We start from the raw sequence: 10,070 nt of genomic DNA on the forward strand, positions 1-10,070 counted from the left end.
AAATGCTGAAAGAAATGTCAAGAAATTTATTGAATGACATTTTATTTTAAGTCCAATTCATTTGGAATATTTATTGATAAGATAATCCAAAATAATAAAGAATTTTATATACTAAGAGATGAACATTTGTTCGGTATTTAGTTGAAATTATTTGATAGGCAGCATTCATTATTCGCTATCATTTATAGATATCCATTTCCATTTATAGATGCATTTAAAGCTCAAGTTTCTTATTGCAGGCCCAAAATGACAAATAAATCGATATTAATCTTCAGTGTTATCGTCATGTCTACAGGTTGATAGAGATTTCTCGACAATAGATTTCTCAACCGCAAATAAATAAAGCGAATGACATCGCGCCCTAATCCTCACACCACTTCGATCCGACGATGGCTTCGGATGTAGCCATTAACGTTCCAGCTCACGAACCGACAGGATTTGCGGAGATCACGAAAACCAGTGATTATATCATCTTGCCCACGATAAGCGATAAAAAAGAGGTGTGATATCTCTGGGGTATGTCAAGTCCCAGAAAGAGAAGCAGACGTGCATTTCATTTACAGAGCTTTTTCTTTCGTTGATACCTACAAGTACATTGTCACCACCTCCACAATTTTTCTGTTTGGAAAACGGTTTTAAGTCGCTTTTATTATTTGGGCAGTGATTGTAGATCAACAATATATTTTCCAAGACAGATGAGCGTTCTATGTAGAAAAGGAGATTTCTAAATAATGACATTTCGAAAAATAGTGCAATCATTAATGTGTTTATATTTATTTTCCCCTTATTTATGAAGATGAACATGCTGAACTCAATTTTTGATAGAAGAATAAATTAATAAGAGTTTTTGAACCCTGTGAAAAGGCCTGTGATGCATGAGTATTTGAGAAATGCTCTTGGTCCTAGATGGTGCTACTGAAACAAGCGATGGTAAAACTCGGCTTAAAATCACTGACTTACTCAGCGGGCTTGTCTTTGACAAGTGCCATAAGCAGCAATAACGACATTTGATCTAAAAGATTAACAGTTCTGTTTGACCCATATCGATATTTAAAATGAATTATGAAAGTCATGTTAAAGAAAATTCAAGACTGCTTACTCAGATTCGAAATTTTCAATTACACTCATCATAACATTATGCCTTCTCCAGATCTAGTTTGATAATACATGTTATTGCAAAACTTCATTCAGGTGGGACTCGGAAAAGTAATCCTGATTTCAAATTATTCCATTTAGAATTGCTATTTTACGAGGCGACGGTCACAGTTAATAACTGCGACGTATTAATGCAGTTATTAGTAAATGTATACCATCTCCACCCACTTCGATCTCGGCCAAGAAAGTATCGCGGATGCATAATAGCGACGACTGGGGATAAATTAAGTAATCTTGAGCAGCGACTGTTGTCCAGTCTCCTGAATATGCATTTCGTGGGATGTGAAACTTCTCTTATTAAGAAGATGATGAGAAATCTTATTACATTAAAATCATACTGCAGAGTAGATATATAGAAATAAGGAAGACTGTTATATTCATATTGACTTGAGGATGCTGGAAGGATTGAATGAGGACGAAATGGTATGCATATTCAGTAGAGTTGTCAAAGCATGTAAATGGTTTTGAGGAATTGTCTGGTTGCTTATATCCTTACAAGGTGATCGAAAAAGAAATAGGAATTACCATTTGGTACCAGTCTTTACCTCCAGATATAAACAATTAAAATTATCGTTATGTAATATAGAACGGTTTCATATGAATGAAGTTGATAACGTTTTGTAATATTCTATATAAACTATTGACAAAAAATATTATATAAAATCAAATATCTTACACTTCATTAAAATTATGAATAAAAATCAATTAGACTTTGAAAGTAGAGATAAATTCTATATTATGAATGCAATATTTTATTTTTCAAATTGAAAAACTGTTTTTTAAAATTATAAACATAGTTGAAGTTTGTTTAAATTACTCAAACTACTAATCGCGTAAAGTTTGATTTTCCTTATCAGTAGGATGTTTCAATTTTAATAAGATTTTCTTTACAAACATATACTTTATATATGGTATCATCATTTACTTATCTAAAAGAAAGTCTTAAAAAATTGATTTATTCTTTCAACTATTGACCTGATAGTCGATAGTGTAACTAGTAATATTAATTAATCAAGAACCAAATGAAAATTATTATTCACAGTTCAGGTGATCTCAAGAAATAAGAAAATTTGGCATTGTAACTTAAGATAAGAACTTCCCTATTTCTTAAATATAATGAAAACATAAATGTCAGAAATATAGTAATTTTTCATTGTAAAAATGCGTATTTTTAAGTAATGGAGTTTTACGCATTTTTAAGTAAAAATGCGTAAATTTAAAAGTACATGGATGCACTTTTAAATATGGAACACCATTTTAAAGTCAACTAAATTAAAATAAAAAGCATTCAAAGAAAGTAATCAATTAAAACTTGTATGTAAAATGTACCCATGAATGAAAATATGTCTTGTTTATTGTTTCACTCCATGAAATATGAATGCTATTACTTTTTTCACGAAATATAATTATTTTTCGGAACTTGTGTAAAGTTATAAAAATAGGATTAAAATTGACAAGCACTTTATTTTCTAAAATACCCGAGAATAAAATAATAAATGTGACTTTCAAAATTACAAAAAAAAAAATCTTGTTTTTTGTAAATGATTCGCTTGTCTCATGGTCCACACCACTTACCACATAATTTAATCAAAATAAATTTGATATTTTCTTTTTTAGTTGCAATTTTTTTAACTATTAATTCCCGAGATACTTATTTAATTAATGTCAACTTGCAACGAATTTATAGTTACTTTGACTTCTTTTATAAAACTAATTTGAATCCCTTGTTCAACTGCCTTATGAAATATTTGTAAATTTTGTTATCAGCTGAATTACATTTAGGTTAAGAAATTTAATTTGTGCAAGTCAGCTTTTGGTATCTCATATCTCAGAAAAAATGATAGAAACTGGAAATTTAATTTTATTCAAACAATCGTACAAAGAAAACACTTGTAAGCTATCTAATTAATTTCTAAAAAATTACTAAAAGACCATGTTATTTTTTAATGAAGAAAATACTTGCATTTTTTGCTTAAAAATGGAAAGTCATAAAAACGAATGCAGCTATGAAAAATGAGATTTCAAAAAAGACTAATCTATTCGGTTGACGCATATTTCCATTTCATATATGAATGAGCGAATCGAATAAGAAGAAAAAAATGAATAAAATAGATTAAAAAACAGAGAAAGAAGTTTAATTTTCCTTTTCGAGATTTATGAGATGAAAGATCTAAATTTAATTATCTGTATGCGTGTAAAAAATGCAATCATTAGAATTGCAATTAATAATCGCATTTTTATTTCAGTTAGCAAAATTTATTTCAGTTTTTATTTTATCATATGTATATATATATATAATTTTTATTTTTCTTAAAAATAAAATTTGAATGAATGGAGCTCTAAGGATTTAGGTAAGAAATACAATTTTAATTAACTGATTTCATTCTTCATTTCAACCGAAGAGTGCAAAAAGGAAATATTGCAAAGTCAAAAAAAATTGATCTCGGGATTTTGTAGAATCTTTATTTTCCAGATCTCCTTCTAATTTCCAAAATTTACCTATTTTGGAAATATATCTACCTGTATATGGAAACTATAATTCAAGAGCGTTTTGACCTAGACGAATGTCATTTGGTATGTGGTATCTGCATCAAATTGGCAGATTTCTAACAAATTTTGAATGTAGGCCATTCACAGGAAGCTTGTCTGTCTGTCTGAGATTATGTAACTACGATAAATGCAAGAGCAAATAAATAAAATATGGAAACATTCTTTGTTAGTCTGTTCCTTTTTATGAATATTAATGCCAAAACTATAAATAAAGTACCAAAAGCAGAATGAATGAAATTTGGGATATGCTGCGTTTTGTTGAAATTGTAATGCTGTATTTTGGTTTTAATCAGTCGACAAAAAATCTTTCAAAATAGGACAAAATGGGCAGCACAAAACGGCCATGTTGGAAACACTCAAAATAAAATACTGCGCACTCGTGGTGTGTTCATGCCTTACTTTAAGTCCCAATTCTTAGATAGAAATAACACCTGTATATTACAGAATATGCGATAATGTTTCTCACGGCAACTCATCTGCTTCAATTTGGAGGTGATTGAAGAAAAACGAACATAAACCTGAGAGACTACACAGTATTCCAGACTCACTAAATATGATACCTTTCCTAATTTTTCTGGAAATCAAATTTTTTAATAATATGAATTACCAAAATTTATACGAAAGCTGGTATTGCAACTACGAGCGCAAACTAGAGATCCAGTGGGTTCATTTAGTTCAAGCAGACATTTTCTGCATTAAGAATTTTTAAGCATTTCTTACAGATTGAATTTGGTTTGACCTTCAAACTGCAATTTCTTATTGAACCGAAAGTTTCTTTAAACTTATCGATAACAGTTTGGCAAGAAGAAAAATTAGATTTCCCGTATTGCTACATATTGTGAGACGCAAATGTTTTGAAAAGTTTTCATCGATAACCAAAGCATATATTGCAGTCAATTTCTAAATTGAATGAAATGAAAAATGCCTGTCTGTATTTTATGCAACTTTTCGAAAATAGCAAATGAAGCAATGCCATGTGGAAAAATTTTAGAATACCGAAAACTTTATTAGTATTTACACATGTAAAATTCTCCATTTCGAAATTTAAATACTTATAAGAGTTATAATTTAAAATTTCACTTTTTTATCCGTAGAAAATTGTTTTAAATATCAATCCAGCCCATTTTCCTTCGAAACCCAATCGAGCTATATATAGTTATATTGATTCAATATAAATGCTATAAGTTTGATGTTATGCAAATAGTGAAGTAAATGTAATAATAATTATGAATAATTGATTAATATAATAATAATTTGTATTTAACAAAAAATTGTTGCTAAGTTTGATGTTAAAATGCAAATAACAAAATACAGATGTTTGTTTATCTTTTTTTTTTGTCGTAATCATTACTGATGTAATTTTCAAGTTATTATTTCCAGATTAAAAATATTTATGTCGAAAATTATTTTAAAAGAGATTGAATATATTTAAAGTCCTATTTTTTCCCATAAATAATTGAAATAGCCTTTTCGATAAAATGAAGGTAATAACAATGTATCATCTCTAGCGAAAATTCAATCTTATCAATGAACATATAATGAGCAATAGAAATAATTTTGCAATCACTGCATAGTTAAAAATTTTCTTCCAGCTTTCTCAATGATCTGTTGCTAAGGGATAATTACTCCCTCTATCTTACTCCCGTCATCAAGCACAAACAAAAGATGTCAAAATCTTAACTCGTTAACGTGAGAAAATATTTAGGATGACTAACCTTTTTTAGAAAGTAGCAGCAACCTATCGTTTTCCCGTAACGAAATGCGATAGACAGACAGTCTTCTTCACAGAACTAATACCGCTCGTTATTTCTAATTGGAAAAGAATGCTATTCTTGGAAACGGCAGTTACAAACGAAATGCCGCCTATTGTGAAAAGGTATTGGATCGATATTTTCTTGCCGAGTGATTTAATTAAAAGTTTGAATTTCATTCTTGTCCACAGTTTCTCTGGTTCTCAAAAACAATGGAGGTCGTTAAGGTAGCTTTTAATGAAAGGGACGCGCTTTAAAAATGAGCGCGAGATACTGCAAATGGGATAGAAAGATTATGCAGAATGGTCTAGGGGGTGATTTGGTTTAAAGAATAAGAAATATTAAATGTAAGTTATTCTCTTAATCAAATGGATATGGACGAATTATTTTTCTTAATTTAGCTAACAAAGCAATTACTTCTAGAATTGAAGGATATGCATTGTATTTATATGCATTAATGAATTTTACAAATTTTATTTTAAATGAAGAGAACACACCGGATTTATTATTGGATAAAAATCTAGACAAACACTTTAAATTATAACATTTGGATTTATTATGAAATAAATTTAGAGATTAAACATCATATTTATATAACTACCTCAAAAATAAATAAAAATATGGCGAAGGATTCATAGTGTTTATTTGAATGACAGTAAAGATTCAAAAAAATTTTAAAAAATCTTGGTTATTCTCTTATTTTCATGCTTATGAATATAAGAAAATATTGTGGCAAGCAGAATTTGAATTCCAACCAAATAAAGTATATAGGATATTAGGCCCTTCTAGTACGAGTATAACTAGGCATTGAATTTTCATGTCATACAGCACGATGACGAGCTACATTCTTTACTGTTGAATATGATAATAAATTTGGTTTAAAATTTCTAGTGTATTGAATCCGGTAGCACTTTTGTTACTTCTGTTGTTATCAGAGATCACTACAACATATTGCTTACCGTTAGAATTCCTTGATATAAATCACAACTAAATTGTTGTTATTCAGAGAGATTTCATTCTTATAAACGTTTAGTGTAGACATCGGTCAGACCAATATATATTTTTACTAAAAGAAAAACATATTGCGAAATAAACAACTGCAATGGATAGTGCAGACTATGAATATCAAGATGATTAAAGATATTCTGAATAATCAGAATAAATAAGTAAATTTTAATGCCATGCCGATAATGAAACTTATGATAGTGAAGTATTACCATAAAGACGAAAACATACAAGGCGACTAGTAAGTGATTCTTGTGATTATTCTGGAATTATAGACACATCATCAGAAGTATGGATTTGGAAGGAAATAGATAATGTGCTTGAAATAAAGAAATTTACGGAAGTGCCTCTTGTAAACGCTCTGATATTGGGAAAACTATGTGCTTATCGAAAATTATTAGATGTTTCTGACAAAGTGTTAAATATAAATTTAGGAATTGCAATTATATCCATATCAATAATAAAGTTTTAATTTACACTATGTAAGAATTATAAAATAAAACTTTTTTTAAATAAAGATTTAATGCTTATTTTAAGCACAATTTTTCATTATTAATTCTTATATATAAAATTCAAAAATATTAAAAAATATCAAAAAAGTTGCTAAATTATTTCGTTCTTAAAACCTAAGTTACAGTAATATTTATGACCAAAATTGTACAATATTCAAAAGAACTTTAAAACGAGGATAACTGACATTTATCAAAAAAAGTTAAGAAAATATGAAATAAAATAAATCATTGCAGCATGCATTAATTACACATAAAGGGGGAAAAAATATGTATCGTCGAAAAGCTTAGCTTCATTATACCAATGTTCCATTTTAACACAACGCTAGGACTATTTTGGGACGGACCTCGTAACTTTGAACAGCGGTCAGATGACGAGGATGATACCAGATCAGGTACCCCCTCTCCAAGCTTCCAGGCCACACCAGTGGGATAGTATTTGACCCCGACGAATTTATCGCTCACCAGACACGTTTACTCGGTGATTCATTAGTGGAATCGGGTCTCAAACCTGGCGCCTTCTGGTTCCGAAACCAAGATCTTACCATCAGGACACCGAGGCCGCAAAGAGTGCAGCATAAATGTAATAAAGACCAAATACGATCAGAATATTGATTGAATAACTAGTTTTCAATATTTTTATTTGTAAATAAATCTGAGAATTAATACTAAATTTAAAAATGAATTTTAAGAAAAATTATGAATAAGATATTTAATTTTTATATTGTCGCTGACGTGTCAATAAGCGTATTTTAAGTATTTCATTTATGCTCCTTTATATATATATATATGTATATATATATATATATATATATATATATATATATATATATATATATATATATATATATATATATATATATATATATATATATATATATATATATATATATATATATATATATATATATATATATATATATATATATATATATATATATATATATATTCATTCTTTAACTGCAATCTTTTCCTCTGTACATTTTTTTCAGTATTTTTTTTTCCTTCAGTTGAAAAAATTTTGTATAAAGCTTCCATTGGAAATAATTCTTTGATATATCTTATTTGAATGCACTCTTTACTCTTGTCGTAGGTTTACACTGCACATTTATTCAAGATTAGATTTACAGGTCGAATTCTAATAATGGGTATATTTAGCCTTAATATTTCCTTGTGAGAATCTTGTATAATGGTTTGAGCATCGAAATCGGCGAGTAACGTCAACTGTCAGACGAACACAAACAAAACAGTATTTCGAAAGCCTTGTACCGTCACTAAAATATTGGAAAACTTGCCGAAATATCGACAACTACCTAATGAATAAAGTATTTTTCCAAGAGAAAACAAACCTGGCAGAAATGATTTCTATTTTTAACGCTAATCTCAAGGGTTTGGTGAAGTGAAACAATCGCCGCCTTTCGCGACTCTAAAAAACCACATTAGATTAGTTAGCATAAATGTTAAACAAAACGCTTTGAATCTTATCCGAATTAGAAAATTACAGATCAATTATGTTGTATCACCCATTTAATTTATTCCCTTTCAGGGTTCTTGATCTTTGATAGATCTGTGACGTCATACATCATTTACGATTCCAATAAAATTTTTAAGTTATGTAATAGTTTAAATAATCAAAAAGCAAATTTTGTTCATCAGTTAATAATTAAGATGATTGTGGTAAATTCAAATATATTTCAAAATAAATTTTATGTATCATTCTGACATATATTGTGAATTTTTTTCTTTAATCGGTTCAAAACAATACTTCCTGGCAAGTGTCAAATACAGACGTATCTTTCTGAAAAGTTTGGACTAAACTTTCCGAATTTTTATTCATAATAAAAATATTCTATGTTTTGCAGTTAGATTTTTGAGTAGAATTGCGAAATTTTTGATAATATTAATGCAGATATTTTCTGATATCCATCACTACCGGTGATATTGAGATTGTGGATGAAGGAAACAGAACAGTTAAATTTTAGAGACAAAAGATTATTTTTCCTCAAATAGCTTTCATACACAAGATTCAGATATCGTTGCTTCATTTTGTCCCTAAAGTTTCTTTCTGTCAAGAATAAATTTAAAACTTTTTAGGAAATAAATATTCTCAATAGTATGCATATAATACAAATAAGATAGTATATCACATGGTGTTGCTAGGAATCTTCAATGTTGCTTCCTAGCACAGTTGATTCCATTGTAGGCAAGACAGTTTTGCGCTTAGCTCTATTGGGTGCTGACTGGAATCAATGACCCTGGGTTTGGCGACCATTTGGCCATTTGACGCCGAATTTGATAACAAAATGGATGATACTAGAATCTTCAAGAATTTTGGAAATAGAACCAATAGGAGCCGAATTATTCTTGATTGTTCGAGAACATTCTCTGCCCTACTCCGGAAAGGATAAAAGGTCGGCAGCCAAGACGAAAACAATCTTATAGAGGTAGTATAGTGAGTAAACAAAAAATTAGTTTGACAAACAAACAAAAAATTAGCAGCTGGGTGCAGCTAAAGTGAGTAGGCAGTGGAGAACAGCAGGCGTTTGGAGAGACTTTAGTGAATAGCTAAGTGGATTCCCTCTTCCTGCTGAGTTCTTTCTGGCCGCATTGGCCAGAAGTTCTTGGCCGTGTTGTTATGGTTGCTTACTACCGATTACTAATTCTGGATTGCTGTTTGTTATAAGTGTTGCTGTGCATTGCTTGTGTAAAGCTCGTCTGTGTCTTCGTTCTAATAAAAGTCGTTATTTGTTATTGAGATTTTCTAACTGTATTACACCATGCACCCACTACAAGCGAGCTCTCTCGAGTTTAGCGGAATTTTATCCATAACAATATTCATACTATCATATGATATTGTATAGGTGCACTGAACTAAAGCTCAATGTAATGGCAAAAGTAAAGAGTGTATTTAAATAAGATATACCTAAAATTTATTTCCATAAAAATAAATTTTTCAACCTAAAATTTAATTTTATAAAAATAATTTCCATTTTTTAACGAAGAAGAAGAAGAAAAAATATTTTTTTAATGTTTTCAAGGCTTGAGAAATTTGCTTGAAATTTTAGAACAAAAATTCATTTAAAAAAAATTAGTAGCAAAA

The sequence above is a fragment of the Argiope bruennichi genome, chromosome 8, assembly GCF_947563725.1.
Source record: "Argiope bruennichi chromosome 8, qqArgBrue1.1, whole genome shotgun sequence".
NCBI lineage: Eukaryota > Metazoa > Arthropoda > Arachnida > Araneae > Araneidae > Argiope > Argiope bruennichi.